This window comes from Myotis myotis, unplaced genomic scaffold (assembly GCF_014108235.1).
Source record: "Myotis myotis isolate mMyoMyo1 unplaced genomic scaffold, mMyoMyo1.p scaffold_m19_p_12, whole genome shotgun sequence".
Classification (NCBI taxonomy): domain Eukaryota; kingdom Metazoa; phylum Chordata; class Mammalia; order Chiroptera; family Vespertilionidae; genus Myotis; species Myotis myotis.
The window spans coordinates 21,682,951-21,698,826 of record NW_023416316.1 but is presented as its reverse complement, the minus strand read 5'-3'; the positions used below and the strand labels follow the sequence as shown (position 1 = coordinate 21,698,826).

Genomic DNA, 15,876 nt, shown 5'->3' with positions numbered 1-15,876 from the left:
TCTGAGTAAATATAATATACTATTATGTTTAATAGTATATTAAATAGTATATTAACTGAGGTGCTGATAATTCTTTACCAGCTGAGGTGCTGGTAAAGAATTATGGAATTGCAGAAGATTATCATTTACTTGAAAAGAGAAATTTGCATTTCTTCAATATTTCAATTTTAATATTCTCAAAGCAAAAAATTCTTCGTGATAAATCTTTTAAAAATCCATTTACCTATCAGAAATAATTAAATTTTATTTGTATGGCTCAATTAATGAAGCTGATTGAGTTCTTTAAGAGATTATATTTTTGGTAGAGAACTAAGAAAAAGGATGTGCCATTTTAATTTTTAATGGAAATAAAAATTTAATTAACGCTATAGGGAAGGAATGCATTTTAAATTTTTTTTCTTTGAATATCAATACTGATATAATGAGAGGAGAGAGAAGGAAAAGGAGGAGGATTTTTTAAGATTCCCCAATTTAGTCACCCAACCCCAGATTTTTTACAAAACACTATTGCCCATTTTTATGCAGAAGTATCATTGGTAGTGATAACTTGAAATGTTTGATTGATATGTATTTTATTTATACATTTTCTCATTTATTGAATCATTTATTATTAATATTATGTTAGAAATCACATTAAAGTACGTAACATATATAAACCTAGATATGTTTTTATCACTCATAAGTTAAGCCAAAGAGGTAAGATAAAATGTGTATGCTAACTATAATTCAATATAAAACAACCTATCAAAAATGATATATATTTCTGCTTCAGTAATTTGGCTAGATTTCTACTGGAGTAAGAGGATGTGTTAGGAGTCAGGCAAACCTGGATTCACATTCATATTTTACTTCTGTGACCTTCAGCTTTCTTATTTGTGAAGTACCCCTTCACAAATATGCTGCTGTGTTGATTCAAAACATTAAAAATAAAGTACATAGGAGACTGCATTAGTATTACTAATGCTTCAATTTTAGAGCAAGGCCACATCCACTGAGAAAAATGCAAATCCTTTTAGATGTTAAAAACAGAAGGTTTTTGTAATTACCTGCCAATTATTTGTTCCCTCGTGTAACATTTTAAAAGCAGATGTTGAGCATCAATTAATTTGTATTTGTTTAAGAGGGACTCTGTCAACAAAAGAAAAACCTATAAATCAAACCTCCCACACTTCCTTCCTGGAAAATCTGGGCCAAATCTGTCACTCACTTCTGGCAAATATGCAGGGTATTTTGTTATGGCTTTTGCCTGAAGCTTCACTCTTGGCTTCACCTGCTAGTCTTCACTCACAGTGGATTTTAAATCACATAGCCTGCTCCAATTCAACTCTACCGTTTAGTAGCAGTTACTTACATTCCCCAGGCCTAAATTCCCTGTGTGGTAAAAGAGGGTTAACAATATGTACCAGAGGAGATTTGGGAGGATTAAAATAAATGATGCATACAGAATGTATGGTAATGTGTCTAGAAAGTACTCAGTAAATTATTTTATTATTATATTACCATATTTCAACTACCTACTACTTTATATCCTTATATTTATATGTATGTGAAAACCATATTTTCAAAAACTAGATAGGATGAATAAGTAAACTATGATTTCATGTTCTTTGATATAATTGATACTTTTAAATTCATCATTTGTCTTTGATCCTTTTATATATTAATGTTCCTAATTTCAGACCAAAACATCAGATATCAATTATTTTGCCCAGCAAATGAAGCTTCCCTGATCCCTCCTCTCTCTGAACTTGAATAAGGAAACATTCCATTTTCTTTTACTCTGAAGCATTGAAAGCTAGTTCTCTAAATGAGAGGAAATAGAAACTAAATGGAAAGCCAAACTAATTTTACTTAAGAGGTTACAGTTTTCAAAGTCAGGGATTTGGAGCTCTGCCGGGAGCCGGTCCATGCTTGCTGTTTCAAGGGACCTGGCATATATGGCATACTGTTCTTAATATGTTTGCTCACCTTCTTGGCACTATGTGTTTTAACCAAGGTCTCTGAGAAAGGTTGTTTCCCCAGGTAGGGATTTTCCCCTGAAGTTAGGGAGGGAATAAAACCTCTTAACTAGTGCCAGGTGGGTAATTAATCACTTTAACTATGAACAATCATGCTTAAGCTACATAATCTTTACTCCCTGGAATGAAGATAAGAAACGCCCTAACCTTTGTAATAGAGATTGATAGGATTGAATCAACTGGTATAAATACAGATGCAACAAGACAGCAAGAGTCAGAACTTAGAATACAGAACTTAGAACACAGAACTTAGAACACAGAACTTAGAATACAGACCAAGAGAGACAGAACCTAGGCACAGAACCTACACAGAACGTTCTCTAGAGACAGAAGAACTTCGCTGGAGAGAACATGGCAAAAGTTCCTGGACAGAAACTGGCCTCAGAACCTAGAGACAGAACCTAGCGAGAGAACATGGCAAAAGATCCTGGACTGAACCTGACTACAGAAATGGGCAAGAGAACCTGACTAGAACCTGGTCACTGAACCTGGCTGGAGAACCTAGCAAGAGAACATGGACACAGAACCTGGCCAGAGATCCAAAGCAGAACTTCGCTGGAGATCCAGACCAGAACTTGGCAGGAGATCCTGGCTAGAGGTCCTGGCTAGGCTGCTGATCAACTGAATGCTATCTCCGTGTCATTCCTTCTTCGCCGACTCCGTCTACACCTTTGGGGACCCCTGGACCTGCTGGGGTTGGACCCCGGCAGAGCTCTTCGGTGTTCCTTAGTCAATGTTATCATAGATATTTGTCTTGTTGAGAATTATATTGTGACAATGAATTATATTGTGACATTGGTAAGCAGGACTGCTATTATATAAATTACCCGATATTTGTGGCTTGAAGTTACAGAGAACAAAAGAAAGCAAACATGAAGTTTTCTGTTTTTTTTAATAGATGTCAAATTGCTTGGTGTGAATTCTTTTTGTAAAATTTCCTTTATTGATTTTTTTAAAGCGATAGGAAGGGAGAGGGATAGAGAGATAGAAACATCAATAAGAAAGAAAAACCATCAATCAGCTGCCTCCTGCACGCCCCCTACTTGGGATCCAGCCTGCAACCCTGTACATGCTTTTGATCAGGAATTGAATCCACAACCCTCTGGCAGGCAGTCCAATATTCTAACCACTGAGAAACACCAGCCAGGGTGAGAAAAATGATTTCCGTTATATTAGACATAAAAAGAAAAAAGGCTGCTCAGTTCCATGTTTGGTAGAAGGCTAGAGCATCTAACTTAGGAAAAAGGCAGTGGTGAATGGGGATAAATGGAAAGAAAGCGTTACTATATTTTCTTCATGGTTTTTTACCTGATTTTTCCTCCTGTAGTTAAGTGTGTCATCACTGTTTATCAACAGTGATTTGCATTTTTGCAAAGCTGGTTCTATAATTATTTGAAAAACATACCAGATTTGGGTAAGCAGTGAGCAGTAGTTTTAGATTTTTAAAAACTAATATTATGATTATAAAACTTTTTGTTTTACTCTCAAAGAATTTCAGTGATTAATTGAAAGGCAATAAGTTAACTAATAGTAAACTATTATCATGAAATAGAACTCAACAATTTTGGCTAGTAATTTGCTTGGCTCATTGGTCCCATATAAACTCAGTTAATATTTTATCTTCATATTTTCATAAGTGGGTATTTAGTTGAAACAGTTTCATTCTCAATATTACTTCAGAATAGAAAAGTGATACTGACTATGTGCCAGGAACTATCAATTCTTAAAGAGATTCAATGTTATTTCCAAAGTTGAAGGTTTAATTACTGCTTTATTATTTTTTTGCCATTTGACCTATTTTATTCATAAAACTGTTATATAGAAGTTTAAAAATTATAGTATTTTAAAAAATCTGTTTTCTCCTTCATACTCATAGGAACCCTATGAGCCAGGTAGGCCAGTAATATTTTTTATATTTTTATTATTAGCAAAATACATTGTAGGTAGTATCCCACTATCATAGATCTAATGTAGGCGGTCTACAAATAAAATATGTCTTATGACATCAAGTGATATGTATGCTTTTCCAAATAGAACATACTTTATCTGTTAATAAGAGTATCTTTTATTTTAGAAGACAAATTTCTCAGCACTGTGCTCAAGCAATAAATCTGTGGTTTGAATTTGTACATGTGCTGGGGTCCAGCCTCAGCAGGTCCAGGGGTTCCCCAAGGTGTGGAACGGAGTCGGCGAAGAAGGAATGACATGGAGGCAGCGTTCAGTCCATCATCATAGCCAGGTTCTCTAGCCAGGATCTCTAGCCAGGATCTCCAGCCAGGATCTCCAGCCAAGTTCTGTCTAGGATCTCCAGCCAGGTTCTGTAGCCATGTTCTCTCGCTAGGTTCTCCAGCCAGGTTCTCCAGCCAGGTTCTCCAGCCAGGTTCTGTCTAGGTTCTCCAGCTAGGTTCTCTAGCTAGGTTCTGTCCAGGTTGCCATGTTCTCTGTTGCCATGTTCTCTCGCTAGGTTTTCCAGCCAGGTTCTGTCGCCAGGTTCTGTCCAGGTTCTCCTGCCATGTTCTCTCGCTAGGTTCTCAAGCCAGGTTCGGTCGCCAGGTTCTGTGTTTTATTGTCTTGTTACATTTGTATTTATACCAGTTGATTTTAATCCTGTTAATTTCTATTCCAAAGGTTAGGGTGTTTCTTATCTCCATTCCAGGGAGTAAAGATTATGTAGCTTAAGTGTGATTGTTCGTAGTTAAAGTGATTAACTACCCACCTGGCACTTAGTTAAGGGATTTTATTCCCTCCCTAACTTCAGGGGAAAATCCCTACCTGGGGAAACAACCTTTCTTGGAGAGGTGACCTTGGTTAAAACACATAGCGCCAAGAAGGGGAGCAAACACATCAAGAACATTATGCCATATACGCCAGGTCCCCCGAGACATATGCTGTGCAGATGTTTCTTTCCTGCAGCAACCGTGTCAAGCAGCAAGGATGGACCGGCTTCCGGCATACATGTTCTGCGAATCACTTGGAATGATATCAAATGGTCGCTTGTAAATTATGAAATTATTTATAAAAACGTTCACCTTTTTAAAAACTTCCACTTACTAGCTATGTGACCTTAAGCATGTTACTTAATAGCTCCATGCCTCAGTTTCCCCAGTCATAAAGTGTAAGTGATAATTTTACCAACTTTAGACAGTTGTTATGTAGGACATATGAATCAATAAGTATAAAATACTAAGCACAGGTCCTGGCTATATAAATGTTAGCTATTATTAATGTCATCATCATCATCATCATCATCATTACTCTTTTTTTTGTAAAGCATAGTGTAAATACATGAATAAAGACCAAGTGTTGACACTATGTTTACGGTCTTTTAAGAGAAAGGATAAATAATGAAGTCATGTAGGAAGTAAACAAAGTTGGTTCCAATAAAAAAAGAAATATATATAAGGGTAAAATCTAGGCCTCAGCTTTGTCAATAAATCAAAATTATGAAACAAATTGCATGTTACTGTTGTCTGAATAATGGAATAAATGGAATAAAGTGCAGATTTAGAATATATATATATATATATACATATATATATATATATAATCCTAATATGCAAATAGACCAAACAACTGAATAACTGGTCACTATAACGTGCACTGACCACCAGAGGGTGCACGAAGACCATGGCGGGTGTCAGCAGCAGGCGGCAGACCATGGTGGGCATTAGCCGTGGCAGATTGGCAGGGCAGGTGAGCAGGGGCACCAGACCAAGGCGGCCGTTGGTTGCTGTCATCCGGGCGAGCCTCTGGTGGTTACTGAAAATTCTTTGCTCCCGCATGCCGCAGTCCCGCCTAGCACTTGCACCTGCTGCCGGCACCAGCTCTGCTCACACCCGTTAACAGCGTTGGAGCTGCTGCTGGTGCTGGCCCAAATCGCTCCACGCAGTCAGTGGGTGTTAGCAGGGCTGGCGGTGGTTGCGGGAGTGGGGCTGCTGGCAGGGGACCTGGGGCTGTGGCGGGAGGGGCCAGACAGGGGCGAGGAGGATGGGCCAAGACCCGCCCCTGTGCCCACCACAGCCTTGCAGCCCACAGTTACTTTCAAGGTGCACGAATTCATGCATTGGGCCCCTAGCATTGCTATAAAATAATTTATGCAAGCACCAGTGTGCAGCAAATATTGAAGATTTTCCTGTGTGTCTTTAATATTTGTTGTCTCCAAATTGCACCCAAAGACAAGCAAATATTATGACAGAAATGGTCATAGGTACCCAAACACTGGTCCTCATCCTAATTATGATGTATTTAGAGAAACAGCAACTGATAAAAGTTGTTCCTAAGCCTATAACATAGTTCAAAAATCAGCACAGTTAGTTGAGCCTGAAAAGGAATATGGGGACTATAGACGGCATTGCTCACAGTTAGAACACAGCCACAATAAGAGTTGCGGTTCTCTCTTTTCAGCTGTAGCTGCAAAATATCCTTGAAAGTTTATCTTCCTGGATGAATTGTATCGAAAACCAATTCCCAGGACATTACATTCTGTGGCAATATTTAGATTAGGAATAAACTTTTGCAACATCAGTAGTTTTGGGGAAAGGACCTTAGTGCCACGGTCTGCAACTGTTCAAGGGAAATTTTCCAACCTAAGGAGCAGAACAAAGAACCCAATGAAGAAGAGTTATAATAAACAAATTTATTATAAAGTTGAGCAAAACTCAGTAGGAGATCTTAAAAACAAACTAAGTAGAGTTCTTAACCCTGACTTTCCCCCAAAAAATATTAGTTCTAAATATTGGTGGTTGTTTAACAGTTAATTTATTTTTCAATTTTTTTTTTTTCCTGAATAGTCCAGAGAGAGCTCTAGGGATATAAGGAAAATTATTTTCTCTGAGAGATGAGTTCAAGAAAATATCTTGTGCCCTGGCCAAGTGGCTCAGTTCATTGGAACATTGTCCTGTACACCCAAAGATTACAGGTTAGATTCCCAATTGGGGCACATACCTGTTGGTTGATGCCCAGTCAGGGCAGGTACAGGAGGCAGCCATTGGATATCTCTCTCTCTCTCTCTCTCTCCTTCCCTCCCTCCCTCCCTCCCTCCCTCTCTCTCTGTCTCAAATCAATAAGTATATCCTTGGGTGAAGATAAAAGAAAAAATATCTGGTGTTCCTAACTTTTGATTCATGGTCTTTCCAATTTGGATTACTTCTCTAGTGAACAGATCAACTGTTTTAGTGATATTATCCAGGGTTTTGATAATTTTTTTTTAATAATGACATACAAAACTTTGTGTCTTTCATGTTCCCCTTATGAATAAAAGACTGGAGTAGGGCAGAGAACATAATTCCAATATTATCTGGAGTGACCAGATTGTCTAAGTTTATTTACAGTGCTTAATCTTTCTCTTCCAATGTTTGATAGTTTCTATTATAGAGAAATATGCCTGCTTTGCCATAATCTGAACTCTGACATTGGCCTTGTAGCCAGAGCACTGTAAATCTTTAGGAAAACTTTCAGAGAGATCAAAAACATAATGTTGGTTGAAATGAACAAGAAGAAAAAGTTATTTCTTTAACTCGTGGCCGAATGGAATTTTCCAGCTATGGTCAGTATGGCCTGAAAAATATATATTTAAAGAATGAGGATTTAAGATAGTTTAGGAAAGTACAATAATTTAAATTCAAGAAGGTAATATTTTTTCAAAAGCATTTACATCTATTACACATCATTTATTTGGTTATATAATCACAGGTAAAAAAAAACCTTTTTGGGGGGTTCTTATTTTCCATCTATGATGACTTTACAAATGTTTTGGTAATTTATGTTTCCTTTAGCAATGTGAGATTGAATACTTTCTTGCAATACCTCTATCTGCTGGGGTCCAGCCCCAGCAGGTCCAGGGTTCCCCAAAGGTGTAGACGGAGTCGGCGAAGAAGGAATGACATGGAGACAGTGTTCAGTTGATCAGCAGCCTAGCCAGGATCTCTAGCCAAGTTCTGTTCAGGATCTCCAGCGAAGTTCTGGTTAGGATCTCCAGCCAGGTTCTGTGTCCATGTTCTCTTGCTGGGTTCTCCAGCCAGGTTCAGTCACCAGGTTCTAGTCAGGTTCTCTTGCCAATTTCTGTAGTCAGGTTCAGTCTCTAGGTTCTTCAGCCAGGTTCTCTCGCTAGGTTCTGTCTCTAGGTTCTGTGGTCAGTTTCTGTCCAGGATCTTTTGCCATATTCTCTCCAGCGAAGTTCTTCTGTCTCTAGGTTCTATGTAGGTTCTGTGTCTAGGTTCTGTGTAGGTTCCTGTGTCTAGGTTCTGTGTCTAGGTTCTGTGTCCTGTTGTCTTGTTACATCTGTATTTATACCAGTTGATTCCAATCCTATCAATCTCTATTCCAAAGGTTAGGGCGTTTCTTATCTCCATTCCAGGGAGTAAAGATTATGTAGCTTAAGCATGATTGTTCGTAGTTAAAGTGATTAATTACCCGCCTGGCACTTAGTTAAGGGGTTTTATTCCCTCCCTAACTTCAGGGGAAAATCCCTACCTGGGGAAACAACCTTTCTCAGAGAGGTGACCTTGGTTAAAACACATAGTGCCAAGAAGGTGAGCAAACATTAAGAACAGTATGCCATATATGCCGGGTCCCTTGAAACAGCAAGGATGGACCGGCTCCCGGCATCTATCTACTGTTTTTAATTCCTATTTTCCATATCTTTCCACTCAATCAACATATTACTTATTTAAGAAGTTTGCCACCTATCCAAACAAGAGGATTTTTAGAGCTATCAATACATATTGCATCTATTTCTCAGCCAATATCAGCCATAGAAAATGCACAAAGCATTTATAGCAATTGGTGCACACACATAGAATCATGTTTATATTATTTATGTATAATGCACACAATATGTATTTTATACATAACTTAACAGAGTAAATAGCATTATTTACTGCATAGGTATTTTCTTTATAATTAATCTTTATAAATCTTTTTTTAAAAATATATTTTATTGATTTTTTACAGAGAGGAAGGGAGAGAGATAGATAGTCAGAAACATCAATGAGAGAGAAACATCGATCAGCTGCCTCCTGAACATCTCCTACTGGGGATGTGCCTGCAACCCAGGTACATGCTCTTGACTGGAATCGAACCTGGGACCTCTCAGTCCGCAGGCCGACGCTCTATCCACTGAGCCAAACCGGTTTCGGCTATAAATCTTGATTAAGCAGTAACACTTAGCTGCATTCAAAACCAATTATAGCTGTTTCTTCATGTTGATTGTTAGAACATTATATTGGTCTGTAGAAAGGCATGTGTATTTCATGCATATGGCCCAGATTTATCTTTATTCATTAACTAGAGGCCAGTTGCATGAAAAGATTCATGCAATAGGCCTTCCCTTCCTCTGGCTGCCGGCACCGGCTTTCCTCTGGCATCCAGGACCCAGGCCTTCACTCTGGCCAGAGCCACCTTCAGTCTTTGCTGCTCCACCCGGAGCCACCTTCAAGCCTTCGCTGCTCTGGCTGGAGCTGCCTTTAGTCTTTGCTCCGCCGCTTCGTGCCTACGTATGCAAATTAACAGCCATCTTTGTTGATGGTTAATTTGCATATCTCACTGGTTAGCCAATGGGAGGCGTAGCGAAGGTACGGTCAGTTACCATGTTTGTCTATTAGATAGGATAACATGTACACAGTAGATATAAATCCAATCACATGAATAGCACAAATTCATTACAATAATTCTTTATTCAGCATATATTCTTTGTCTGTGCTTGTGAGCATTTATTACTGAAAAGCAAAAAGAATTAGGCCTGCAACCTATTTCTTTTCTATTTGGGACACCCAGGAAAGAGAGAAAGGTGAGCTATAAAATCTACCTTAAGCATACTTAAATAGAAATTCTGGAAAACATACTAATAGGGCTTACGAGAAGGAACAACCTTTTCTATGAAATGCTCTTGTTATGCACCTATCTCCATTTTTGTTACCTATCAAAACTTTGACATCCTTCTGGACTAGGGAAAAGAAAAGCATTACTATTCATGCTGTTATTGCTCAACCCACGTACTCACTGTACATCCGAGCTAGAAAAATTGCACAATGGTGAAAAACATTTTGATCAAAATAAGCAGAAAATTGAAATAGGGGACAGTGTGGCAGACAAAATATGTTCATAACTGAATGATGATCTCAGGTAAGAATGCAATCAAATTATTACCACAGAGCATCTCAGAGCAAGAGAACCATACTGTTAGCTATCTCTGTCAAATCCAGCATTCAGTTGTGGTAGATGATGGAGAAATTTTCTGGATCTGTTTTCACCAGAAAAGAGGAATTGGATTCTTGTTGATTTATGCACTCTGCCCAAAATCTCCATCTAGATTTTTTTTAAGTGTGGCATAATGCCCCTAATGACTCATCTTATCAGTAGCCACCTTGAATAATTTGATTCACTGTTTATAGTCTATATTTACCATCTCAGTTATTTCTCTGATGACCTGAGAAAAATACTGTCAATGAATCATAGAGGGTGGAGAACACTGACCGGCAGAGCTTCAGTCACTGTGGGCGGCTATTAATCAAGATGATGCATTACTGAAATAGCTGCCTGGGTGTGACTGAAAGCTGATTGCAGCTGCCTTCCTAGCATATCAGAAGTTTATTTGCTACTTGGAGTATATGGAATGTGAATGTTAATCGTATGCATTTAAAGAACGTGCAAATGGAACGTGACGAGCCTCAAGGGAGGTCAGTTTGGATGTGATTATGACATTACCAGTAATACTGGCTGGAGATATATAAGGTACATCTATGTGATCCCTTACGTCACACACAGATAAGGGCATAGTAGGGGACTGAAAATACCTAAGTGGTAGTTTCACAGGGCACATAATGCTTTGGGGTCCATTAGTGTCCGAAATTGTACAAAACAATAAATATTTGCTAGAAGTCATGTATGTTATGCCTTGGTCAGAACTGGCCAGGCAGCCAAATATGTTCTGTGATACTCTTAGAAATGAAAGGGCACACACAAGTAAATGCGTCCATCAAAATATAAGAGATTCTGTTTCTGCCTGGAATGTAGAAACTGGAAAGAGCAACACTTCCAAACAATAGAAAAAGCTAGATAATACAAAATCACAACCTTTCATGAACCCAAGAGACAGCGGAAGTAATAGGGAAAATAGTTTAAATCCAGGGGGAAACAAGAGGGGAACACTTGCAGAATATGGGAGGATGGTAGGCTGGACCCTACACAATTGAGAAAGAAAAATAGGAAAAAAATATTAGTGAATTACTAAAAGCTGAGCTAGCCTAGAGTACAGATATAGAACTCATGACCATTGAAGAAATATATACAGGCAAGCATACTTTGGAGATAATGTGGGTTCAGTTCCAAACCACTGCAATAAAGTGAACACTGGCATACCTCAGAAATATTGCAGGACATCCATAATAAAGCAAGTATTGCAAGAAAGCATGTCATCATATTTTTGCTGGTGAAAGGTCCTGACTTCAGTTTTTTTAAAATGCACCAGCTGTGAAGTGCAGTAAAATGAGGTAAACTAGTCATTTGGGCCCATAGGCAGGCTCTTCTCCACGGACCTCAGCAAGGCATGCAAGAGAAAGATTGGGGGCAAGGTGGAGTGAGTGAATCATCGATCAATAGTCATGGAAGAGGGGAAGAACTGCTGTTCAAAAGAAAGATACAAAGCACCACTCAGGTGCTTCTGTGCTGCAAAAGCCTTAAAACTACTGGGAAAGGACAATGAGTCCTGTAAACTGCAGCACATGTTGCATAAAGAGACAGGAAGAAACCATCCTGTGTTCCTATCATTAGACAACTCCTACCACTGGAGAAATGTAGGATCTTGAAAACACCCAACTAGAGACCCAGGGAGATAATGCTTTGTTTTGTTTTGTTTCATTTAGCTGCACTTTAAAATGTCACAAATAAGTCTGAGGAATCACCCTGCATCTTACTGTTTCTGTACCTGGGAAATTTAGATCTTATTTATCAGCCTGCTGTCCTGTTTCTTTTTCAGAAAACTAGATACCATTCCCAGATTTTCTGATATCTTTTTTTTTAAACTGTTGTGGCTTGCTGAATCAAACAGCTAAAATTAATACAAGTTTAATGTCATCTCCTTCAAGAATTAACTCATCTTTCCGGGCTTCAGATAACTGGAAAAGCACACCTGATCTCATGCAAACACTGCGGATGTATTTTTCACCCAAGAAATTTCTGATTTCAACAAGAGAACCATTCTCCTGAATAATGACCTTGATGTGGAAGTGAGCATTCACAGACCTCATCTTGTAATGGAAGCCCAGTGTAACACCCTCAATCATGGTCGTTACATGACTGCAGATAGTGTGAATGGTGGCCAGTTCCTTTCTGTTTCCCCACCATTTGTCAGCCTGGAGCCTCTTCTTTTTCTTTCCAAGGAGACTGAGTTCTACATTGATGTGATTGAAGTCTGTCCTCAGGGTGCCTCTGGGGCCTTTCACAGTAACTATGTGTCCCTTCAGAGTGACGTCCACATTTTTTGGAATGTCAACAGTCTAATTGCTGAGAATGGTCTTCATCCTCACAGAAGAGGTTGCAAAAAGAAGATGTTTTTAAACCCTGTTTTCCACCACCAGCTTCACAAATATGAAGCAACTATGAAAAGCTCAGTTGACCCTGATGGCACTGAGCTGCCAGGAGTTATTGCAGGCAACTGAGATGACAAGTCAGAATGGAAGTAACAGTCAAGCCTTTAAGCACTCACTGTAATATCATAGGCAAGAAGCTGAACTAGCGGAACTTGAGAGAGCACCAACTCCTCCCTCTTCCATTTGTACCTGGAATGGCTCACCTGCTGAGAAGGTGAATCAGCACATATATGGATGTCATCTCTCTGTGGATGGGGCCCTGAACAAACAGTGCAGTCGTGTGGACCTGGAGGCTGGAAGAGGACAAGGGAGAAGGGCTAAGAGTAGAAAAGTACTGAGTACTTAGTCTAAATAGAGAAAAGTGTCTTTAAGGTTCCCCTCCTCCCCCCAGTAAAGAAGTCTACACAAAGGCATCTGAGGAAGACTTTTGCCAAGTGGCCCAGATAAAGAGGCTTCTGAATGGCGGCCCTTGGGCTAGGAATGCAGATTTGTGTATGCACACCCAGCTGGCTAGGGGAGCCTGAGTCCTTGATTGTAACTTCCTTCCAAAACTGCGATGCATTGACTGTGTACCAAGTTTCCTGCAGAGAGGGCAGCTTTCCTCTTAAGCCTGCCAGGTAAATCCTTGGAAAATGCCTGTGGTTGAACCTGAAAAATCACTGATAGGCTTTTCCTGCCAGAAGCCGAACTCCTCAGTAACAAGCAATAGCAGTCTACCGTAGATAGAGGGGCAATAATGTGAAGAGAAATCTCTTTTGAGACATATGTACAAAGGACAAACTGAAAGCTGAGTGTGGAAGAAAAACATAAGGAAAACCTTCTAGGAACCCAGCCCTTGCCTTAAGTACAAGATAGCACTAGAAAAATTTAAAGATATTTGTACAATAAAGGTAACCACAAAATCCAAATGTAGCTCAGCTCCTGATTAATATGGTTCAGCCCACAAACTAATGGCTTAATAAAAAAACAGACATGCCCATTTTCAGACATAATTACTATTTACCATTTTAACAGTGTTGATAATGATGTCTGCCCACTAATAAAAAATATTAAAGATAGATTAAACAGAGCAAGAAAAAAGTAATCCACTGTTAATAGACAAAGTAATGGACAGAATGAGACTCAGGGATAACCCATATGTTACTATTATCAGACAGGGAATATTAAGTATCCATATATTTTAGAAGCTCTAGAGAAATAGGAAGACAGTGTGCACTAACAAATGCGGAACCTCAGCATAGAACTCTGAGAAAAATTGATTAGAAATGCTAGAAGTAAAGAACAAGATAATACAGATGAAGACTGTGTTTATTTCATAGACTCATTAGTAGACTTGACATAGCCAAATACAGAATTATGGACTTTAACATAAGTCAATAGCAATTACCCATACTGAAATAAAGTGAAAGAGAGTAGGGAGAAAAACAGAACAGAACATCAAAGAGCTATGAGAAAATATCAGACCACTTAATATATGTGTCACTGGAGACTCAGGAAGAGAAGAGAGAGATATTTAAAGAGGTAATGGCAAATGATTTGCAAAATTGATAAAGATAGTAAATTATAGAGTTAATGACCCTAGAGAACCCAAGAGGATAAACACTTGAAAACAAACACAAGACAAATTGTAAAAAATGCTAATAAAGCAAAGGACAAAATCTTGAAGTCAACCAGAGAAAATAAGACAGTATATAGAAATAAGAAAGGTAATAAACATGCCTCTGTATTGTCAATCTCTGTGCAAATGGGATGACCATAGGGTATTGCAAGAAAAGAAAAAAAATTCTGTCAACCCAGCATGCTGTAAACAATGAAAATACTTTTTTAAACTTGAAGGTTAAAAAAAGGAATTTTAAATAGAGTAGGAACAACAGAAAATGTATTAATAGTGGATCAACGCTACAGGAAATATTTCTTTAAGTATTTCAGGCAGAAGGAGTAATATTTCAGGTAAAACTTAAATCTACACAAAGAAATAAAGTCTTTAAATTATTCAATTACTTTTAATCACTCAAAAAGCAAATATTTTCTTTCTTGGGGGAACAAGTAACTATTTTAGACTTTGTGGACAATTTGGCTTTTGTTTCAATTACTCAGTTCTAATATTCTAGTGTGAAACCAGTCGTAGACAATAGATAAACAAATGTACGTGTCTCTTTTATAATAAAAAAACAGGTGGGAGGCTAGACTTAGCTTACAAGCGATAGTTTGCCAAGTTCTTATCTAAAATAAAACCAGTTTCAATATATCGTGAATTTATAGCATATGTAAAAAAATGTATGACACTATTATCACAGAAGATGGGATAAAAGAATTGAAAGTATACTAATAGAAGTTTCTTTAACTATATGTAAAGCAATATATTATGTAAGGAAGACACTGATTCATTAATGCATTTTTTTTTACCCTGGAAAACACTATTTTTAAACATAGGAAGACATACAAACCTAGTAGTGCATGTAACATAGAATCACAAAACCCAAAATAACCAAAGGGCAATCAAAAAGAAGAAACAGTAAATAAGAAACAACAAGCAACGCCATAAATATTAATCCATCTATATTAATATGGATCCATTACCCATAACAATCAATATATGACAATAGTTGAAATGCACAAAATAAAAACAGCGGTAACAAGATTTTTTTTAAAAAGCCAGCCCAACTATATGCTGTCTACAAGTCACCCACTTTAATATAAAGACATGCATAGGTTAAAAGTCAAAGAATAGGCATACAGTGGGGCCTTGCCTTACAAGTGTCCCGACTAACAAGTTTTTCGAGATACGAGTCATCTCTCGGCTGATTTGCTTTGAGTTGTGAGCTAAAATTCGGGTTACAAGCCAGCTTCAGATACCCCACCGCTAGTTGGCGCAGCGAACGTCACAGTGAACGCCACAACATCAGCCCAGCATCACGTGTCTCACTCGTTCACTTTTTGATTTGACATACGAGTAATTTGAGTTACGAGCTCTGTCACAGAATGAATTAAACTCGTAAGTCAAGGCCCCACTGTATATATTACATACACATTATTCAAAAGAATCCTGGAGTAACTATATTAATACCAGACATAAAAAAGATAAACGGAAACATATGTAACAATAGAGTTTCAAAATACATAAAACAAGACCAATGGGAATGAAAAAAAAAAAAAAAAACAACAACACATAGCAGTTCCATGATTATTTGGAGATTTCAACACTTCTCTATAGCAAAGTAGACAGAAAATCCATAACAAGTAGTAAACCTGAACAGTACAATCAAATACTT

General features: G+C 38.1%; 1 pseudogene; it reads right to left on the bottom strand.

Moving 5' to 3' along the window:
* Window positions 1-11,956: 11,956 nt before the first annotated feature.
* On the bottom strand, window positions 11,957-12,553 carry LOC118666785 (annotated as a pseudogene).
* Between the last annotated feature and the right edge of the window lie 3,323 nt (window positions 12,554-15,876).